At 44.2% G+C, this 22,199-nt stretch overlaps 11 non-coding genes across 11 annotated transcripts; all 11 read right to left on the bottom strand.

The window, feature by feature from the left end:
• Nucleotides 1-1,035: 1,035 nt before the first annotated feature.
• Nucleotides 1,036-1,124, bottom strand: trnar-ucu (transfer RNA arginine (anticodon UCU)). The gene is given in 2 exon segments: nt 1,036-1,071; nt 1,088-1,124. It is a non-coding gene; the product is annotated as a tRNA-Arg (tRNA).
• Nucleotides 1,125-1,265: 141 nt separating this feature from the next.
• Nucleotides 1,266-1,339, bottom strand: trnat-ugu (transfer RNA threonine (anticodon UGU)). Its single transcript has one exon. It is a non-coding gene; the product is annotated as a tRNA-Thr (tRNA).
• An 840-nt stretch (nt 1,340-2,179) lies between these two features.
• On the bottom strand, nt 2,180-2,253 carry trnat-cgu (transfer RNA threonine (anticodon CGU)). Its single transcript has one exon. It is a non-coding gene; the product is annotated as a tRNA-Thr (tRNA).
• Nucleotides 2,254-2,978: 725 nt separating this feature from the next.
• On the bottom strand, nt 2,979-3,052 carry trnat-agu (transfer RNA threonine (anticodon AGU)). Its single transcript has one exon. It is a non-coding gene; the product is annotated as a tRNA-Thr (tRNA).
• Nucleotides 3,053-13,830: 10,778 nt separating this feature from the next.
• On the bottom strand, nt 13,831-13,902 carry trnah-gug (transfer RNA histidin (anticodon GUG)). Its single transcript has one exon. It is a non-coding gene; the product is annotated as a tRNA-His (tRNA).
• Nucleotides 13,903-14,083: 181 nt separating this feature from the next.
• trnas-aga (transfer RNA serine (anticodon AGA)) lies at nt 14,084-14,165 on the bottom strand. The gene has a single exon. It is a non-coding gene; the product is annotated as a tRNA-Ser (tRNA).
• A 125-nt stretch (nt 14,166-14,290) lies between these two features.
• Nucleotides 14,291-14,363, bottom strand: trnak-uuu (transfer RNA lysine (anticodon UUU)). The gene has a single exon. It is a non-coding gene; the product is annotated as a tRNA-Lys (tRNA).
• Nucleotides 14,364-15,015: 652 nt separating this feature from the next.
• trnah-gug (transfer RNA histidin (anticodon GUG)) lies at nt 15,016-15,087 on the bottom strand. Its single transcript has one exon. It is a non-coding gene; the product is annotated as a tRNA-His (tRNA).
• A 181-nt stretch (nt 15,088-15,268) lies between these two features.
• trnas-aga (transfer RNA serine (anticodon AGA)) lies at nt 15,269-15,350 on the bottom strand. Its single transcript has one exon. It is a non-coding gene; the product is annotated as a tRNA-Ser (tRNA).
• Nucleotides 15,351-15,476: 126 nt separating this feature from the next.
• On the bottom strand, nt 15,477-15,549 carry trnak-uuu (transfer RNA lysine (anticodon UUU)). Its single transcript has one exon. It is a non-coding gene; the product is annotated as a tRNA-Lys (tRNA).
• Nucleotides 15,550-16,659: 1,110 nt separating this feature from the next.
• Nucleotides 16,660-16,732, bottom strand: trnai-uau (transfer RNA isoleucine (anticodon UAU)). The gene has a single exon. It is a non-coding gene; the product is annotated as a tRNA-Ile (tRNA).
• Between the last annotated feature and the right edge of the window lie 5,467 nt (nt 16,733-22,199).

Genomic DNA, 22,199 nt, shown 5'->3' with positions numbered 1-22,199 from the left:
ATTTTGGATCGAAACTCTCAGTTACGATACATCTAAACGCTGTTTCAGCTAGGAGAAATGGAAAGCATGTTTTTTTTTTCTTTTGCTAGGTAGGTGGCCAACAATAGGTAGTTGCAGATTTTGGCCTGAGCCATTGGATTTCAACCCATTCTTGTTATCTCCCTTATTTAAATAGGTGACTAAGGGGGCTTTTACACTGGGCTCGTTTGCTGCGGTCCGAGCCCGAGCGCGTTTGTTCCCGGCATCCCCCGCAGCGTTGGTCTGGTTTCACACACAACTTGATTCTATCGAACCCTGGTGCGTTTGCGTGCATATGACGTCATCGCAAACGTGCACGGCGCATGATAGAAAACAGAACGTGGGTCAATATTGTGTTTTTTTTTATTAATTCGCTGCTATTATGCGTAGTTGAGTGAACACTACAGGTTTACTGTGCGTGTGTCACATAAGGTGGACTTCTGCTGCTTACAAACGGACTCTTTTTAGGAGACAGTGGATTTCCAACTTTGTTTCCCTGATTCCACGCGCAATGCACGAATACACAGCAGGCTCACTCTCGCTCGTATCCAAGGTAAATCATCAACACTATCATCCCTTACAAGCGTTTTATTTAACTAAATACATCACAATAAGCTATAAAAGCATGCGCAGGTTACTTTAGTTCCTGAACAAGTGCGCACCCGAGTCCGTGTTGCTTTCACATTCACGCGAACCGCGGCACGGTTCGGGAGCAACCGAACTCAGACCACCTCTTCCAGGTAGTCTCGGGTTCGGTACCCCAGTGCGCACCCGGGTCCCATGACAGGGTTCACATTAGCGATTTTTCATGCGAACCGTGCCCCGTTCCGAACTAAACTGCCAGTGTGAAAGCCCCCTTAAGCTAATTAGTAGAGTACTCTATGATCCGAGTTGGGTGTGTGCAATAAGCGAAATAAGCAGAGCGTGAAGGGGATGCTTCAGAAGTAGTTTGTGGATCCAAGGGTTTAAGCGTATGCTTGTCCAACACAAAGATATCTGAGCAAAAGAGGGAATGCACGACTCTGGTGGGACTCGAACCCACAACCTTTGAATATCTCCATTCACAATCTAGAAGTCCAATGCGCTATCCATTGCGCCACAGAGCCACAAAAAGCCAAGTTTTAAGACGCTATTGCATGCACATCACTTCTTAGATTTCCACTTTTTGTGCAGATACACACTGTTCAGCATCCAAAGATTTACGTATGTAAAAAGGGTAGGTGAGCGGTGCCCACATGCCACGGCACAGGCACTGCTGGGATTCGAGCCCAGAATCTCCTGTTTACAAGACAGGCGCTTTGACCAACTAAGCCACAGCGCCACTTGCTAAACCTTCTGCGATGTGTTGGAATAAAAAAAAAAAAAAAAATAAAAAAAAAGAGGTTGCAGGTCAGGAAAATAGCGGATTACATCATGAAAGAGGTTAGGGGATTATTTCCAAAACCCGAGATATCCGAGGGAATATCTGAAACTCTCAATACTTGTGTCTGAAATGTTTTTGGAACCTCCAGTTACAATCCATCTCAACTCTGTCTCAGCTTGGAGAAATGGAAAGCAATTTTTGCTATGCTTTCAGCTGATCTGAAAGACAAAATCCCGAAAGATTTTCATGAATTAAATATTCATATTTGTAAAGACTGTTTTGAACACACATCCAGAGGCTAGATCTCAACAATAGGAAGTAGCAGATTTTGGCCTAAGCCAGTGGTTTTCAAACCATTCTCGAAACCTCCCAGACGCTATACATTTTCGTTATCCTCCTTATTTCAAAACGGTGAATTGAGCTAATTACTAGAGTACTCTGTGATCCGAGTTGGCTGTGTCCAATAAGGGAGATGAGCAGAATGTGAGGGGTAGGCTTCTGAAGTAGTTTGTGGACCCCAGTTTTGAACATATGTCTGACTCACAGAGACATCAGAGCAAAAGAGGCCATTCACACTTCTGGTGGGACTCAAAACCACAACCAGGGAATTTCTCCATTCGCATCCTAGAAGTCCAAAGCTCCATCAATTGCACCACAGAGCCATAAAATGACCCACTTCAAGGAAGTATTGCATGCGCAGCGCTTCTTCGTTTTTCCAATTTTGTGCAGGTACACACTGTTCGGCATGCAAAGACTTTCATATGTGAAAAGTTTAAGCACTCCCATATCCTGTGGCATAGGCACTGCTGGGATTTGAACCCAGGATCTCCTGTTTACGAGACAGGCGCTTTGACCAGCTAAGCCACCGCGCCAGTTACAAAAGTGCGGTGAAATTTGCCGCTAAAACAAGTCTAAAAGAGGTAGCACATGAGGAAAAAAGCTGATTACGTTATGAAAGAGGTCCTTAGAGGTAAGAGGATTGTTTCCAAAACATGATGGCCTTTCAGGCCTCAAGGGAATGTCTGAACTCATTTCATTTTGGCTCTACACTCTCAACACTCATGCCTAAAATGTTTCCTGAGCTTTCTTCTGATATGAAAGGGCAAAATCCAGAAAGATATCCATGTATTATTCTTCATATATGTAAAGACTTTGTTTGTACAAATATCCATAGGCTTGACTTTATCAATAGGTAGTAGCAGATTTCGGCCCTAAGCCAGGGGCTTGCAAACCATTCTTGAAGCGCATCTGCACCACATATATGTTTTTATTATCTCTCTCTCATTTAAAACAGGTGAATCAAATAATTGACTGATTAGTAACGTACTCAATGATCTGACTTGTGTGTGCCCAATAAGGAAAACAAGAAAAATGTGCTGTGTCGGCTCCTGAAAAAGTTGGAAAACCCCAGGTTTAAGCAAATGTCAGTCTGGCAAAGACGTCTATGCAAAGGGACACCATTCGTGACTCAGGTGGGACCCAAAAACCAACAACCTTTATAAAGCCTTCATTTGCAACCGAGAGGTCCAGATTGTCTTTCCTGCCGAGACTTTAACATCTGAAAAGGTTGAACGACTACTCTTAGAAGCCACAGATTAGGCACTGCTGGGATTCGAACCCAGGATCTCCTGTTTACTAGACAGGCGCTTTGACCAACTAAGCCACAGCGCCAGGTGCTGTCCCTGATTCGATGCTTTTGTATACAAAGTCTAAAAGAGGTAGCACGTCAGGAGAATAGCTGATTACATCATGAATATGTCCCTTTGAAGTTAGAGGGTTATTTCCAAAACCTGAAAGGTGTGCAGGCTTCTGTTCAGGGACATGGGAATATCTCAAACCATTTCATGGTTCGATCCCCAGCAAGAACATGAGTTTTCTTGCTGGGTCTAATGTCTTTTTTATTCATTTCAAGATTTATTTAGTGCAATATAAGGGATGCAGTTCAGCTTGCAGGCAATTAACCATTTATTTAATTATTAACACATTGCATTTAAATTTTTTCTTCTTTTGATCAAAAGGAGGTACTGAACCACATTTTTAGGGACTTCCCAATGATCTAACTTTATAAACACTCTGCATTGATGACCCAGTATTATCAAATGGTAGAATGGAAGAACATTTAGTGTACTGATATATTGCAGGAGTATCTAATAATGATTAATAGTAAACTACCACCTATTACTGTAACCTTGATTTAAAAAATAAATAAACAGTATGGGCATTCTGCATGTATCTCTTCTTTTATGTAATTTGACTTCGAACACTCCACCTAAGCCTGCTATATCACATCACTGTCACTATCAGCCATTAACAAAACAATAAACATAAAACAGATCAATAAAATATTTAAAAAATATTTTTATTCTTTTCATGTCGAAATATAAAACATATAATGTACACTTTATAATATACATACAAATATACAACATTCAACAAAATATGTACAAACAAATCACGTTTGGTATAGTATTTAAAATAAATCACTATTTACAAGTAAAAAGAAAACAAACAAACAAACAGAACTGAACTATATACAACCCATTAACCTAGAACAAATATAACAGTTTGTGTATATGTTGTGGGCAGCACAATGAATCACAATCAAATTAAAAAAAAAAAAAAAAAAAAAAAAAAAATAGTGCAATTATTTCGGTATTAGTTTTGCAAAACAACTAAATATTTTACTATAATAAAAACAAAATCTTCACAACATAAAATACAATGATGTACTATTTTCTCATCATTCTAAGCCACTGCTCTTTGGTTAGGGTCTCCCTGTTTGGGCAGTAAATTCTGCCTTTGAACTGGCTAGTGTCTGTGGTGCGTGGCTCTCCACATTTAGTGCATCTGTTGGATGTGACTGTTCTAGTGTATTTACGCTTTTCTTTTTGTGGAGTGTCTTGCATTTGACAAGGGCCAGTTGTGCTCTCAGAATGTGGTGTGCAAACTCTACTGGGTGCAGTGGTCTGGGGTGGCGGCAGAAGCAGAATGCTACTTGCTGTAGTGGTTGGTGGCACTATTAGTGGCATGTAAAAAACTCCTGGCTGAGCTGTATGTTGTTTTGGCTGTATGGTTCTCAGCTCAGCTCTATCTTTGACAACTAGCTTGGTTTTTGCCAACCCAGCCGTGTCAGGTGGCATGTTGTAAGTGTGTTCATGCATGTGTGGTGTGACTTGAGTGGGCCTAGTGTTTACTGGGAGTAGTGGTTCACTGGCAACAGGGCGTTCATCAGGCAGTACCAACCCTTGCATCAGAATTGCAACTTCTTGTGCCTTGAATCTTTTGTTATGCCACTGTATCAACGTGGTCTGATTTACAGTAACAAGTTGCAGAGTTGTATCTTTCATAATAATGCCGTTGATTAAAATGAGCTGTCGAATCTTTTTATAATCATTTAGAATTAGTGACCATCTTGAAAGGGTTTGGTGTCCAATTTTCTTGGGGCTATTATGAATGTTGCTCAATCTGATAAATATTGTTTCTACAAGACGGCTGCAGTTTGGCCACTGAGCAGCTGAACCAGTAGAACCAAGTACACACCTTTTTGTGCTTTCAACTCCTGCAAATACATTCTTTTTTTTCGGAGACCTAAACCGACCAGTGAGCAGTCTCTCCTGATGTCGAGCAGCGTAAGAAATCCGGTCCTTATCGTGTTGCTCCAAGTTCTGCCAAAGACCCACAATGGTGCTGGCCTGCTGATTGGTAAGAGTGAGGCCTTTTTCATTTCTTAGCTCCACCAAGTATTCCGCAAGCTCATCGACACGATCCATTCCTGCCAAACTCTGTTCATCCACGGCCTAGGAGGAAGTATTACATTAGATTTGAAGTATTTCAAGAAGGTCAAACATCAATAAATATAAAGCATACTGGTATTTCTCTTACAACTTGCTCTGAAGATGTAGATTGTCCAGGTAACCCAGACGGGACCCCCAGCAGGTGAGTGGACTGGACAGGAGGAGCAGACACATGTTGGACCCCCAGCAGGTGAGCGGACTGGACAGGAGGAGCAGACGCATGTTGGACCCCCAGCAGGTGAGTGGACTGGACAGGAGGAGCAGACGCATGTTGGACCCCCAGCAGGTGAGTGGACTGGACAGGAGGAGCAGACGCATGTTGGACCCCCAGCAGGTGAGTGGACTGGACAGGAGGAGCAGACGCATGTTGGACCCCCAGCAGGTGAGTGGACTGGACAGGAGGAGCAGACGCATGTTGGACCCCCAGCAGGTGAGTGGACTGGACAGGAGGAGCAGACGCATGTTGGACCCCCAGCAGGTGAGTGGACTGGACAGGAGGAGCAGACGCATGTTGGACCCCCAGCAGGTGAGTGGACTGGACAGGAGGAGCAGACGCATGTTGGACCCCCAGCAGGTGAGTGGACTGGACAGGAGGAGCAGATGCATGTTGGACCCCCAGCAGGCGAGTGGACTGGACAGGAGGAGCAAACGCATGTTGGACCCCCAGCAGGTGAGTGGACTGGACAGGAGGAGCAGACGCATGTTGGACCCCCAGCAGGTGAGTGGACTGGACCGGAGGAGCAGATGCATGTTGGACCCCCAGCAGGTGAGTGGACTGGACAGGAGGAGCAGACGCATGTTGGACCCCCAGCAGGTGAGTGGACTGGACAGGAGGAGCAGACGCATGTTGGACCCCCAGCAGGTGAGTGGACTGGACAGGAGGAGCAGACGCATGTTGGACCCCCAGCAGGTGAGTGGACTGGACAGGATGAGCAGACGCATGTTGGACCCCCAGCAGGTGAGTGGACTGGACAGGAGGAGCAGACGCATGTTGGACCCCCAGCAGGTGAGTGGACTGGACAGGAGGAGCAGACGCATGTTGGACCCCCAGCAGGTGAGTGGACTGGACAGGAGGAGCAGATGCATGTTGGACCCCCAGCAGGTGAGTGGACTGGACAGGAGGAGCGGGTGCAGATGGGACCCCCAGCAGGTGAGTGGACTGGACAGGAGGAGCGGACTGACCAGAAAGCTCAGGAGCACAAGAAGCAGGTAGCACTGAGATCATATCAGATGTGTCCAAAAGTAAATCGGCAAGAGTGACCTCAATATGTTCAAGTTCTTCAAAGCCCTCATCAGTCTCTACTGGCTCTTCCAACTGCTCCAGCAATGTATTTGCCTCCTCGGAGTCTGGCGCCATACACTGTAGAGGTTCATTGTTCTGCCTCAACAGGTACTGCACTCCAATCAGTTCACCTGAAAATGCAAAACCAATATTGAAAAAAAAAAAAAAAAAAACTACATAGAAACAGAGAAAGAACTATGAGCATAAACATACAATATTAAATATGAATACCTGTGTACTTTGCGGGTGGTGTAAAAGAAGGAATCAGCTTCCTGCCAAAAACCTTCTCATAATCTTTATTCACGCTGTGAACCAGCTCGCCCGAGTATGTGCGCAGGCCCGAGGTCTCTGCCTCCAGAGCAGCTGCTGCCCTGTTGTGGTTCCAGCGATGTAGCCCATCTAGTAGGTAGATCTGGAAGTTGAGCGAGTTTGCACTGTTTCCTAAAGTAAATACAAAAAAACGGCAAAAAGGAATAAGGTCAAGTATTTCTGTTAAACATAAACATTATTGAGTTGCACGTACCTGGAATGAACCGGTTTAAGTGACAGTGGAATGACTCCAAAGATGTAGAACCTCTGGCACAGCGCAGTGTCTGCAGTTGCACTCCTCCCTTGGTGATGGTGCCAGTCTGTGTGTACAGCGCCACACCAGGTGGGTCCTGAATGCACTTAACATGTCTCTTCTGAACACGCCAGATGTGCTGCATTCTGATGGGGTCCAGAAGAGGAACACCAAGGGCATCCTTACCCTTGTCACTGATGAGCTCACTGATGAGCTGATCCAACAGCCGGATGGTTTGGTCTTCTCCACGAGTCCTCCTCCTGCAGTGCAGCTCTAACTCTTCTTTTTTTATGTGCCGATCTAGGTGCTTCTCCGTCAGAGCCATCAGGCCTTGCTCTTTTAGCTGTGCTCTTTTTGCCTCTCTCAACTTGTTGACATCAGCAGCATCCCGCTCAAAAATACATGCTGATATGCGAGCCATGAAAGTGGGATAGAGCTGGTGTGCATCAGTGGTGCATCCCACAGCCAGGCGTCGCATATAGTGCCAGATGTCGAGGCGAACAATCAAGTTAGGCCATCCAGCAAATCTGGCCTTCAGCTTGGTCTCACCCACATCCTTGCAGCAGCCACAGTCCACATAGAGAGCAACAGGAGGGTCTACACCTGCAGCTTTATACCTGCGAGAAATAATTATCAAAAATAATTAAAGAATTTCATCATCAAACAACAGTAAATTACAAATGCAAATTGTAAATAGTAAATTCTAAACTAAGGACAAGTTAAATTACATGTAAGTGAAAATGTATTACAGGTAACATACCTGTCTACCAAGCCAGCTGCCATAAGATCCAAACCTGGTCCCTCACCAGCAGTCAAGACACTGATGAGCACTTGACCCATCTCGTTACCAACGGATGTCAGCCACTGTGCAGTGCCTTTTGCCGGTCCTGAGAGCTTTTTAGTGATCTAAAACAAACATATATATTAAACCAATAGTAGCAACACCTTCAGTGGTTCTATTGCATTAATATAGAGCTTATGCGTGTAATGTCATAAAAAAATTTAGTGGTTATCTCTGCAATGTTCTTCTTGTTTTAATCTTTGAATTGTCCCTCAATTTGACATTCCATCTTATGTTATTGTTTAAGTTGTTCATTCATTTGAGGTTCCATTTCTATTTAGATTTAAATATAAATAGAATTTGCATAACCTCAGTACAATAATAATTAAAGATGTACCTTTCTGGTGGAATCCAGTTTTAAGATGGATCCATAAGTGGAGGTGATACTAGCCTTGATATCCTCCAGCCTGAACAGGATGTCTTGGCTGTACACCACTGAAAGCCACTTATAGCTGGGAATTGCCACAGGTTGGGGAGGCTCTTCAAATGTTGGTGGCATCAGGCAACTTTTGCTGGTAAAAGAAGCACACTCGCTGGTATACCGCGCAACCCTTTTCAGCCACTCTTCACTGTGGTTCTCTTTCAATTGGCCAATCAGTCGGACAGGGCCATTCCCCAGACCACGTTCCCGTAGGAGGCGTATCACCCTGATGTCACAGGCATATCTGTAATAAGAAATAAATTAAATATACATGGATAAGCAACTGACAAAAATCACACAATAATGTAACATACCGGCGGGTAAGAATGACCCTAAACTCAGAACGATGGGCCATGTCCAGCTGCTCAAGTATTTCCCTATTCCAAGACAGGTAGCTGCGGCGGCACTTGGAGCAAATCAGAGTCTCTGTGACCAGGTTGTAAAAGCGGTCAATGTCAAGGACCTGACGCACCCGTCTGTGAAGACCTCCACTAGTCAGAGGGCTTTTACAGGCTTGGTCCGCGCACAGCAGCCTGACTTTCCACAGCCTATACGGCATCCACAGCAGTAAGGGATGGGCAAAAAATCTGGCTGATGTTGGTGCCTGGTGGTAAATAAGGGATGGCTGTGGAGGGAAATACCACAACTGGAGATGATCCTGGAGCTCCAAATTCCCACGAGCACCAACTCTGAACAATCCTGTGGAGACCCATTGGTGATCCTCCTGGGGCATGGTTTTAGGCCACAGGAGAGGAACTGCAGCAGAGTGCTCAGGCTGGAATGCGCTCTGTAGACAGAAAAGGACAGGTCAAATAAAGACAAAAAATACTAACCAAACATAGTAACAAGTGCAATGTTTTACCACATTCACTCCTAAACTCTGCCCCTCCACTGGCCGATGCCGTTGTTTTGGAGGCGGTAATGGAGGAGCAAGAAAAAATGATTCTGCACTTGGAGGCTGTGGTGGAGAGATGGTTTGAGGAGGACCACCTGCTAGCACTGGAGCCTCACACACACGGGCAGCTGCATTTGTAGCAGTGGTTGAATGAGTCTAAAAATACAAGGTATAAAAAAATTGTATCATTGGAATTTTTTTTTGTAGCAAAGAAATAATAATTATTTATTACTTACATGAGCTTTCCGTCCAACATGTAAATTTGGCTTTGCACTCTCCACATGCTTTCCACCAAATCTGGACTTATTAAACTTTAAAGAGAGAAGTATTAATATGACAATTGTTTACCATTTTAAAACACATGCCATCATATGTACCGAGGAAAGGGTGAGCTTGGGCCTTTTCACCAAACTTGCGGGTGTAGTGTCAGCTGTGGGACGTTCTACTGGAGCAGTGGTTGGGAGCTGAAATATGACAAGAATATAAAATATTTCCGTTATGAATTCTCTCTCACATAAAGCTATAAAATCTACCTACCATTAAGGAGCTACATTGACCACTAGTTGATTGGTCTGCACTGCTTGTGGGTCTAGATGAGGCTGTAGGCACTTGCTGCTGCATAACAAAAATGTATAAAACAGTGCATTTTTACAGTATGAAATACAGTATGAAAGACTTAGAAAGATGATGGACAAAATCACCAGTGATTTAAAGAAAGCACAATACTACTGTTCTATTCTATGTTAATAGTATAAACAATAATGTATAAGAACCCCTTTCATGCAAATGACGTGACAAATTTAGATGTGGGTTTTTTATTCAGTTATTAGTGATGTAGTTAGTTTCAACCTTATGACCTTCTTTTACCTACTATGCAATTTCCTCTGCTGTGGAACAGACCTGTTGCCAAACCAACCCAGATAGAAACAACAGAAATTGTCCAAGAATACATTAATGTTAAGAAATACCACATCTTTATATTGTGTGCACACTGCATCAACTGTAGTTAAACTGAAAGAGCCCAAATTAGCCTACCTTATGAGGATGAAATCCACACAAACACATCTGTGGCTGGGAGAAAAGCGTTAGCTGTCCTCTCAGCTGCAGAGGGCACTTCTCTATCTGTAAACAAAACAAAAGATGCCACTTATATTTATTTGTACAAGTTCTTGTTTTATGCTCATACTGTACATACTGAAAATATAATATGTCTACTACTCAAAATTAATATATATATATATATATATATATATATATATATATATATATATTCCTTTTGATACTTTTTCTACATACCTTCTGATACAGACTGTACCACTTCTTTTGCCTTGGAGCAGGTCGGTTACCTGCATCTGATGGCCAGACACCAGTGGAGGCAAAAGACCTAAAGCGCGAGACCCACTCAGTATCATTCATAGCCTTGTGGCTTTTGGATTGTTGTTTGGACATTTTCTGTAATGACAGATACGCAGTTTTATTCATGTTATAGTGTAATTACATTAAGTCATCATGGCAAGGGCCCAAAATGAGGGATTACAGAGATGTTTTACGGAGGCAATCTTACTATTCCTAAAAAACAGAAAACGTAAGCCATTTCATTAACAATAAATAAAATAACTATAAATAACATACCTGAGCGGAATATAAATAACAGCAGGATATAAATAACTTAAGCGGTGTTTGTGCTCAAAGATTGACAAAAATTGACTACGTGGTCATTTTTCCTGGTCCAAAATGACCGCCACATTATAGCAGTTTATAAATCCAAAATAATGCATACTGTATATATCATCACCTAATGTTGTGATAGATCTTGTGATAGAGTTTTTGTAAACATTACAAATTTTGAACTTCTATTTGCTATTTATGGCCTGTATGCCTCATTGACCTGGGCTCAGACAAATTGTTTTGTAGTAAAACGTATAATGTAACTGTTATGGATTATTTTGACTATAACACATACTCAGATTAAACATTGTGTTATTTCAACTGTGCCCATGTGTTAAAATGAACATGTGCCTGAATTTTATTTTATATACTTATTGTATTCTCATCCATTCACTTATGACTGGTCATTTTTTACCACAAGTGTATAAAAGTTAAACAAACACCCAACAGTTAGAGACAGTTAGAGAACTGGGAACACTTCCCTTAAATCTTGATGTACTCGCTACATCATAAGAAAAATGGCATCTACGCTAATATTAGTGTCTTTGTTTATCCCGAGGTTTTCCCGCAGCCTGCCGGATCCAGGCCGTGTCCAGATCTGACGAAGGAGATTCGCCTGGACCCGATGACAATGCAGTGCTGAAGTATCCACTATCCTCTCCCTATGGAGGATCCCTTTCCCACTCTACAGATAAAGCGCTGTGAATTCCGGCTCGCGTATTCTGTATCAATTTATAGGCAAGAAAAGTAGTTTGTTTAGGCTGGGTTGTATTAATTACAAACCTGCGCACATATTTTAAAAAGCACATAACTATAGAATTCTGAATGAGCATGTGAATGCCGTCAGCGTTAATCACAGGTTCGCGTTTAAAGTCTGATCATTTCGACGGAGGTGAATCAATCAAAGTTAACTTTAGCTGGAAGTAACATTATTCAAGAACCGCTATAACGCCAAAACAATCTGTTACCTTAAATTATATGTTTATCTCTGTAAAGCTGCTTTGAAACAATTCATTGTTAAAAGCGCTATATAAATGAAGATGACTTGACTTGACTTGACATTATCCAAATTTATTTTGTTACATTTTATGCCAGTGTTACAATAGACTAGTACAATGAGATTTATTGTACATTGATTTATCCATTTCCTATAAAGTAACAAACACTATCAGATGCTATTTTACTAGTTAATCCTGTCAGAAAACAAAATAAGTTTCGTTACTGACAAAAATGTACAATTGCCAAGCTTGATGATAACGTTAGCTATAGCTAACGTAACGTTAGGTAACGTTACCTATACAAAAAAATAAGGTTTGCTTGCTGACTGAAGTTACACAAAGTCAGACAAAATCGAATAAAACTATTTACATTACAAATTGAGCTGCGACAATTATACCCTATTACTTACAATGACAGTTAACGTTAACTTACCTGATCGTTTTACGGAGCAATCTTGCTATTCCTAAAATACAGAAAACGTTCATTAACAATAAATACAATAACTATAAATAACATAACGTTACCTGAGCGGAATATAAATAACAGCGGTGATGCGTTTATGCTCAACGCGCGGTGATTGGTGTATGAAAAATGGACATTGCCATTTCATTGGACGGCCAAAAAAGAGAATATGAACGGAGATTGGATGGAATCTGCTCAAACTCAAAGATGGACAAAAATGGACTATGTGCGGTGATTTGTCTATGAAAAATGGACCTTGAAATTTCATTGGACGGCCAAAAATGGAGCTCGTAACGTAATTGGTTTTGTAAAAGATGGAGCTCGACATTGTATTGGATAGATTTTACAGACGCACGGCTGTCAGGTACCGCCATCCGGGCTCTTGCCCGAGATGTGTGACTGTTGCGTGGAAACCCACATCAAAATGAATCGTATCGACTGAAAGAAAAAAAAAGATTCTCCCAATAGCAAGTCCACTGCACTCTAGGTAACAGCCAGCGAGTGTACTAACACCTAGCGATTAGAAAGTATACCAGCACCATATTCTCTCTGAAGCAAGATTCTTCCAAACTAAATGGGAGCGTTTGGTTTTCAGTCTTTTCTCTGAGGGTTCAAACCTGAGAGCTCGTGCTCTCAAAGAAGGTCCCAGTGGCAATTCACTCAAACATCAAGAGCACGTCAAGGACGCACCGTGCAACAACAAAAAAAGTGGTCTGACGGACGGGGTGAGGAGAGGTGGTAACGTGGAGCTCAATTTCAAAGGCACCCAGAAAAACTTGCCGTGACCCGGATTCGCTGCAGCCACAACTCAGAGTACTAGCCACTATACTTGAACCCTGAACCCTCAGATTAAAAGTCTGATGCTCTACCGACTGAGCTATCCAGGCTCTTGCCCGAGATGTGTGCGTGTTGCGTGAGAACACACATCAAAATGAATTGTATCGGCTGAAAGAAAAAAAAAAGATTCTCCCATGCATCGCATTCAATTCTTCAACGATTAAGAACGGCCGTCCAAACGTCTGCTATGTCAAAATATACTTGCGCATTAGTGGGAATGCAGCCTATTAGACGGATAATAATATTCAACCGACGATAATGCTAGGAAAAAGAACAATAGGAAGAAGATGGAAAGCATCTTTACATGCTTTAATGCTGTGGACTTGCCGCACTCTTTTCGTTATTGTAAACTTGCTTCAAAGTTGTTTGGAGCAAATAGCAAGTCCACTGCACTCTAGGTAACAGCCAGCGAGTGTACTGACACCTAGCGATTAGAAAGTATACCAGCACCATATTCTCTCTGAAGCAAGATTCTTCCAAACTAAATGGGAGCGTTTGGTTTTCAGTCTTTTCTCTGAGGGTTCAAACCTGAGAGCTCGTGCTCTCAAAGAAGGTCCCAGTGGCAATTCACTCAAACATCCAGAGCATGTCAAGGACGCACCGTGCAACAAAAAAAAAAGTGGTCTGACGGACGGGGTGAGGAGAGGTGGTAACGTGGAGCTCAATTTCAAAGGCACCCAGAACAACTTGCCGTGACCCGGATTCGAACCGGGGTTGCTGCAGCCACAACGCAGAGTACTAACCACTATACGATCACGGCGAGCTACCGGTCTCCCCGACGTGTGGCTGAGTACAAAAGGGCCCTTGTCATCTTTAGCTTGCAGACAAAACTATTCCTTGCCAACATAACTCTTTTCAAGGGTAATATTGTCACAGGGACTTCTTTTTTTCCCCTAAAATTTTAGGAAGGTTTCAACCTAAAGCAGGCGCATGGTGTCAAACGTAGTCGGCAGGATTCGAACCTGCACGGGGAGACCCCAATGGATTTCTAGTCCATCGCCTTAACCACTCGGCCACGACTACAAGCTGGCTGAAGGGGGCTTGTCATTTCGCTTGGTGCCTTGCAGCATCGCTGCCCGAGGCCAGTGCAGGTGCAGTGCACGAACTCAACAGCAAAACGTAGCGCTCCTCAAAAAAAGAGGCTCGATCGCCCAAACAGGGACTTGAACCCTGGACCCTCAGATTAAAAGTCTGATGCTCTACCGACTGAGCTATCCGGGCTCTTGCCCGAGATGCGTGCGTGTTGCGTGGGAACCCACATCAAAATGAATCGTATCGGCTGAAAGAAAAAAAAAAGATTCTCCCATGCATCGCATTCAATTCTTCGACGATTAAAAACGGCCGTCCAAACGTCTGCTATGTCAAAATATACTTGCGCATTAGTGGGAATGCAGCCTATTAGACGGATAAGAATAATAAACCGACGATAATGCTAGGAAAAAGAACAACATCTCACTGCTTCTTGTCTGGAAAGCATCTTTACATGCTTTAATGCTGTGGACTTGCCGCGCTCTTTTCGTTATTGTAAACTTGCTTCAAAGACGCAGTTGTTTGGAGCAAATAGCAAGTCCACTGCACTCTAGGTAACAGCCAGCGAGTGTACTAACACCTAGCGATTAGAAAGTATACCAGCACCATATTCTCTCTGAAGCAAGATTCTTCCAAACTAAATGGGAGCGTTTGGTTTTCAGTCTTTTCTCTGAGGGTTCAAACCTGAGAGCTCGTGCTCTCAAAGAAGGTCCCAGTGGCAATTCACTCAAACATCCAGAGCACGTCAAGGATGCACCGTGCAACAACAAAAAAAGTGGTCTGACGGACGGGGTGAGGAGAGGTGGTAACGTGGAGCTCAATTTCAAAGGCACCGAGAAAAACTTGCCGTGACCCGGATTCGAACCGGGGTTGCTGCGGTCACAACGCAGAGTACTAACCACTATACGATCACGGCGAGCTACCGGTCTCCCCGACGTGTGGCTGAGTACAAAAGGGCCCTTGTCATCTTTAGCTTGCAGACAAAACTATTCCTTGCCAACATAACTCTTTTCAAGGGTAATATTGTCACAGGGACTTTTTTTCTTTTCCTAAAGTTTTAGCAAGGTTTCAACCTAAAGCAGGCGCATGCTGTCAAACGTAGTCGGCAGGATTCGAACCTGCACGGGGAGACCCCAATGGATTTCTAGTCCATCGCCTTAACCACTCGGCCACGACTACAAGCTGGCTGAAGGGGGCTTGTCATTTCGCTTGGTGCCTTGCAGCATCGCTGCCCGAGGCCAGTGCAGGTGCAGTGCACGAACTCAACAGCAAAACGTAGCGCTCCTCAAAAAAAAGAGGCTCGATCGCCCGAACAGGGACTTGAACCCTGGACCCTCAGATTAAAAGTCTGATGCTCTACCGACTGAGCTATCCGGGCTCTTGCCTGAGATGCGTGCGTGTTGCGTGGGAACCCACATCAAAATGAATCGTATCGGCTGAAAGAAAAAAAGATTCTCCCATCCATCGCATTCAATTCTTCGACGATTAAGAACGGCCATCCAAACGTCTGCTATGTCAAAATATACTTGCGCATTAGTGGGAATGCAGCCTATTAGACGGATAAGAATAATAAACCGACGATAATGCTAGGAAAAAGAACAACCTCTCACTGCTTCTTGTCTGGAAAGCATCTTTACATGCTTTAATACTGTGGACTTGCCGCGCTCTTTTCGTTATTGTAAACTTGCTTCAAAGGCGCAGTTGTTTGGAGCAAATAGCAAGACCACTGCACTCTAGGTAACAGCCAGCGAGTGTACTAACACCTAGCGATTAGAAAGTATACCAGCACCATATTCTCTCTGAAGCAAGATTCTTCCAAACTAAATGGGAGCGTTTGGTTTTCAGTCTTTTCTCTGAGGGTTCAAACCTGAGAGCTCGTGCTCTCAAAGAAGGTCCCAGTGGCAATTCACTCAGACATCCAGAGCACGTCAAGGATGCACCGTGCAACAACAAAAAAAGTGGTCTGACGGACGGGGTGAGGAGAGGTGGTAACGTGGAGCTCAATTACAAAGGCACCGAGAAAAACTTGCCGTGACCCGGATTCGAACCGGGGTTGCTGCGGCCACAACGTAGAGTACTAACCACTATACGATCACGGCGAGCTACCGGTCTCCCCGACGTGTGGCTGAGTACAAAAGGGCCCTTGTCATCTTTAGCTTGCAGACAAAACTATTCCTTGCCAACATAACTCTTTTCAAGGGTAATATTGTCACAGGGACTTTTTTTCTTTTCCTAAAGTTTTAGCAAGGTTTCAACCTAAAGCAGGCGCATGCTGTCAAACGTAGTCAGCAGGATTCAAACCTGCGCGGGGAGACTCCAATGGATTTCTAGTCCATCGCCTTAACCACTCGGCCACGACTACAAGCTGGCTGAAGGGGGCTTGTCATTTCGCTTGGTGCCTTGCAGCGTCGCTGCCCGAGGCCAGTGCAGGTGCAGTGCACGAACTCAACAGCAAAACGTAGCGCTCCTCAAAAAAAAGAGGCTCGATCGCCCAAACAGGGACTTGAACCCTGGACCCTCAGATTATAAGTCTGATGCTCTACCGACTGAGCTATCCGGGCTCTTGCCCGAGATGTGTGCGTGTTGCGTGGGAACCCACATCAAAATGAATCGTATCGGCTGAAAGAAAAAAAAAAAATTCTCCCTTGCATCGCATTCAATTCTTCGACGATTAAGAACGGCCGTCCAAACGTCTGCTATGTCAAAATATACTTGCGCATTAGTGGGAATGCAGCCTATTAGACGGATAATAATAATCAACCGTCGATAATGCTAGGAAAAAGAACAACATCTCACTGCTTCTTGTCTGGAAAGCATCTTTACATGCTTTAATGCTGTGGACTTGCCGCGCTCTTTTCGTTATTGTAAACTTGCTTCAAAGGCGCAGTTGTTTGGAGCAAATAGCAAGACCACTGCACTCTAGGTAACAGCCAGCGAGTGTACTAACACCTAGCGATTAGAAAGTATACCAGCACCATATTCTCTCTGAAGCAAGATTCTTCCAAACTAAATGGGAGCGTTTGGTTTTCAGTCTTTTCTCTGAGGGTTCAAACCTGAGAGCTCGTGCTCTCAAAGAAGGTCCCAGTGGCAATTCACTCAAACATCCAGAGCACGTCAAGGACGCACCGTGCAACAACATAAAAAGTGGTCTGACGGACGGGGTGAGGAGAGGTGGTAACGTGGAGCTCAATTTCAAAGGCACCCAGAAAAACTTGCCGTGACCTGGATTCGAACCGGGGTTGCTGCGGCCACATCGCAGAGTACTAACCACTATACGATCACGGCGAGCTACCGGTCTCCCCGACGTGTGGCTGAGTACAAAAGGGCCCTTGTCATCTTTAGCTTGCAGACAAAACTATTCCTTGCCAACATAACTCTTTTCAAGGGTAATATTGTCACAGGGACTTTTTTTCTTTTCCTAAAGTTTAAGCAAGGTTTCAACCTAAAGCAGGCGCATGCTGTGCAGGTGCACGAACTCAACAGCAAAACGTAGCGCTCCTCAAAAAAAAGAGGCTCGATCGCCCGAACAGGGACTTGAACCCTGGACCCTCAGATTAAAAGTCTGATGCTCTACCGACTGAGCTAAAGCTGGGGTATAATAGTCTGTATAAGACGGGTAAGAAGCGGAAGAAGGGGGAGAAAAGGAAAGAAAAAAAGTGAGAAAATCAGGAAGTCATAGGTTCGAATCCACACGTCACATAAAAAAATTTTATTTTATCGATTGTTTCGTTTCTAAGTTTGATTTAGAAAGTAGTGTGTGCATTTGATTTTTATCGATTGTTTTATTTCTAAGTTTAATTTTTCTTTTGGAGTAAACCATTTGAATTCATTATAAAATTTCATCCGTAATACTAAGATAGTCATTTTTGTCCAAACGCATTCATTAAGTTAATCGTTTTCTATGGCAGTAGGGGCAAAATAACCCCCTTATTACTGCATTCACACTATATTAATATACTATTTCATTCAGAGTGAAAAGGAACAGCTACTTGACACAAATAGCTGTTTGTAATAAAACAAATAAATACAACACACCAGTCTTCATAGAGAAATAGATTTATTAACTATATACATATTAGAAAAATGTGGAAAAGTACTGAATTTACCATATGGAACAACACAAGAATACAAACATAAAAATAAGTTAAAATAGGTAAAAAAAAATAAGTAAAAATAACTTAAATTAAAAACTTAAATAAATATAATAGTTTAATGTTGTTTAATATTTATTATATATTTCCATATGTGTTATAGTGAATATGTGTTATAGCACACAAGGGTTATTTTCTCATGTTCTGTAACCACTGCTCCTTAGTGATTGTTTCTTTATTTGGGCAAAATATTTTGCCTTTGTACTGGCTATGGCCAGTTTCTTGTGTACGAAATTGGCCACACTTTCTGCACATATTTGCCTTAACAGTACGATTGTACGACCGTTTGGTTGGGGTGGCTGTGTCAATTGCAGGTGGATCAGAGGAAATTGCTCCAGGGTTAATGGTGGAAAATGGGGCTGGACAGGGCAATAGTACCATCTGAGACACAACAGGGGCAGTGGGTGTGTCAGAAACTAATGGGTGCGGTGCTGTCGGCCTGGGATAAATTGTCCTTAGCTGGCTGAATGTGGCTGAACGCTGAGGGTGTAAGGCTGATGGCTCAAATGAAGATGCTGTGGCAGATGTACAGGCAGCTGAGGGCTGGATCTTTCTAAACTTTGTCTTTGCCTGTCCAGCTGTGTCTGGTGGCATCTGGTAGTTATGCAACTGGTGGCTATATTGTGGAGGCACAACAGGCTGTACTCGTGCTGGAGGCAGAGCATCTAATGCCACTGGACGTGCCTCAGGAAGCTCAAGCCCTTGCAACAGCACTAAGACCTCCTGACCCTTTAAACGTTCATTGTGCCACGTTGTAAGGGTCCTCTGGTTAACCTCAACTAGCTGAAGGGTTGTTTCGCTCATCACCGTTCCATTGCTCAGGATTAGCTGCCGAATTCTTCTGTAATCGCGAAGAATGAGATCCCATCTAGACAGAGATTGTTTCCTCTGTTTTTTGGGGCTTCGGTGGATGCTACACAACCTTATGAAAATCATTTCAACAAGGCGACAACAATTAGGCCACTGTGCTGGAGAGCCGCTAGAAGCCAAAACACATCTCTTTGTGCTGTCGACACCAGGTGTGAAGACAGCTTTCTTTTTAGGGGACCTAAAACGTCCTGTAAGTAGCCTGTCTTGATGACGAGCTACATACATGACCTGAGGTATCCACTCATACCTCAGGTCTTAAACAGGGGATTGTTTCACCTAGTCCTAAATCATAATTGATCATCTGGATCTACCCAGTGACTGCTGTGAAGAGAGCAGCTGGCAACTAGGGAAAGACCTGGTGACAGCTTGGAAAGACAGCTGCCAGGAGGGAAAGACCCCAACGGGCCTGCCCCAGGTTAGCTCCCTGTGGTAGGAGGGACCTGGCACTATTAGTGTACAGGTCCCACCCATCTCTGGCTACAAAAAGTTCAAGGAAGAAAACACCCCCAGAGTCAGCGAGAGCGGGGGAGGATGATGACTCACCGACAGACTACATGGCTACTGACCCAGGAACGAAACTGACAACGAGAATGATGATCAATAAGACACCTGAGATGACAACACCTACTCCAGGAATTAAGCTCCAGAGTTGTAGATGTGGCTGGACCAAGGAAACATCCTATGCAGGCCTGAGAAGACACCAAGGATTGAAAAAGTGCTTGCTGTCAACGCAACAGGGAACTCGCATTGACCGTTACTTCTTACGTAGCAGGTTGAATAAGGCAAGTGAAGTTCAGCAGCAGGACCAAACCCAAAGTCTGCAGAACATCAATCCCCCTGTTCGAGAGGAAGAGGAGGAGCCAAGCATAGTTGTGCCCCTCAAGCCCAACTTGCCGCAGCCTACAACTGAGAATAAGATTCAGGGGCGGAAAACACAGGTCAAGTGGCCAAAATCCTGTGAGAAAAAGGAGTGGGAGATGATAGACACAGACATCAGTAACCTCCTGGGACAACTGAGGGGAACTGCAGTCAAGAAGCTGGAGCGAATGGGAGACCTGATTCACAACTATGGTACACAGTGCTTTGGGATGGCAGAAAAGAGGAAAAAACCATCACCCACCCCGATGAAGTTCAGAAGACAGCAGGAGATAGAACGGTTAGTCAAGGAGAGAAGGCAGCTGAAAAAACAATGGAGAAAAGCTCCAGAGGAGGAGAAGGAGGGAATTGACCTGCTACAGGCAGAAATTAAGAACCGATTGGCAACCTTGAGGAGAGCTGAGAATCTGAGGAGGAGGCGTAAAATGAAGGAGCAAGCGAGATCAAACTTCTTCAAAGACCCCTACAAGTTTGCAAAAAACCTTTTCACAAAGGAAAAAAGTGGCAAACTCAAAGCATCAAAGAAAGATCTGGAAACTTACCTAAAACAGAGCCACACAGACAGCCAGCGAGGCGGAGAGACAACTCTTCCACCCGATATGCCACCGATACATTCCCCAGAACATCAGCTGGACATCACCCCCCCCCAGATGGAGCGAAGTGGAGAGAATTGTACGTTGGGCAAGAGCTGCATCCTCCCCTGGGCCCAATGGAGTCCCATACCGGCTGTATAAGAACACACCAGGGGTATTGCGCTGTTTATGGAGGCTAATGAAAGTAGTGTGGCAGAAACAAGAAATTCCAACGGCATGGAGAAGGGCAGGAGACATCCTAATCCCGAAGGAAAAGGACTCTGTGGACATCAGCCAGTTCCGCCAAATCAGCCTCCTGAACGTTGAAGGTAAAATCTTCTTCAGCGTAGTGGCTAACAGACTAACAGCCTACCTGGAAAAGAACCACTACATCGATACCATGGTGCAGAAAGCTGGGATTTCAGGCTTCTCTGGTTGCTTAGAGCACACAAACATGATATGGAATCAAATCCAAACCGCCAAAAAGAATGGAAAAGATCTCCATGTTGTGTTCTTGGATCTTGCAAATGCCTTTGGGTCAGTTCCTCATAATCTCCTCTGGGCTGCATTCCAGTATTTCAGCATCCCAGAAGAAATCACCTGCCTCGTTAAATCCTATTTTCAAGACCTGCAGCTATGCCTAACTACTAATGAGTATACCACAGCATGGCAACGTTTAGAAATCGGAATAATGGCAGGATGCATCATCTCACCTTTAGCATTCACGATGGCTATGGAGGTCATCATTCGCGCATCTCGGTGGGTAGTAGGAGGTCAGAAGCTCAAATCTGGTCTTCGTCTCCCTCCCATCAGAGCCTATATGGACGATATGACCATCCTCACCACAACAAAGGCTTGTGCTAGGCGCCTCCTGAACAAGCTACAGGAGAACATACAGTGGGCTCGGATGGAAATAAAGCCAGGCAAGTCCAGGAGCATTTCAGTCGTCAAGGGAAAGCTGTCGGAACAGCGGTTCTATGTGGGCAAGGACCCTATACCAACAGTGGCAGAGAAGCCAGTTAAGAGTCTTGGACGTTGGTACCACGCCACCCTTAAGGACACAGAGCAAGTAGACCAGCTTAGGCAAGATACAATGCACGGCCTTGAGAGTATCGACAAGACCATGCTCCCTGGCAGGCTAAAGCTGTGGTGCCTTTAATGTGGGCTACTACCTAGGATGATGTGGCCTCTTACCATCTACGAGGTCTCAATCTCAAAGGTAGAAAAGCTGGAGAGAGTGATCAGCTCATTTGCCAAAAAGTGGCTGGGACTGCCCAGATGCTTTACTAACATAGGACTGTATGGAAGAGGCATCTTGGAGATTCCTGTTTCCAGCATGGTTGAGGAGTTCAAGTGCTCTAAAGTAAGGCTGGAAATGACACTAACAGAGTCCCGTGATCCATGTGTTTCCCAAACAGCTCCTACCCTGGTGACCGGAAGGAAATGGAGCCCAGCTGAAGCCACTCACCAGGCGAAATCAGACCTCAGGCACAGAGACATCATTGGCAATGTGCAACAGGGGAGAGGCGGCCTCGGATCTGGAGAGAGCAGACCATCGT

This window comes from Rhinichthys klamathensis, unplaced genomic scaffold (assembly GCF_029890125.1).
Source record: "Rhinichthys klamathensis goyatoka isolate OS25496 unplaced genomic scaffold, OSU_Roscu_1.1 h1tg000313l_1, whole genome shotgun sequence".
In the NCBI taxonomy this organism is placed as follows: Eukaryota; Metazoa; Chordata; class Actinopteri; order Cypriniformes; family Leuciscidae; genus Rhinichthys; species Rhinichthys klamathensis.
This window is presented reverse-complemented; position numbering and strand designations above follow the sequence as displayed.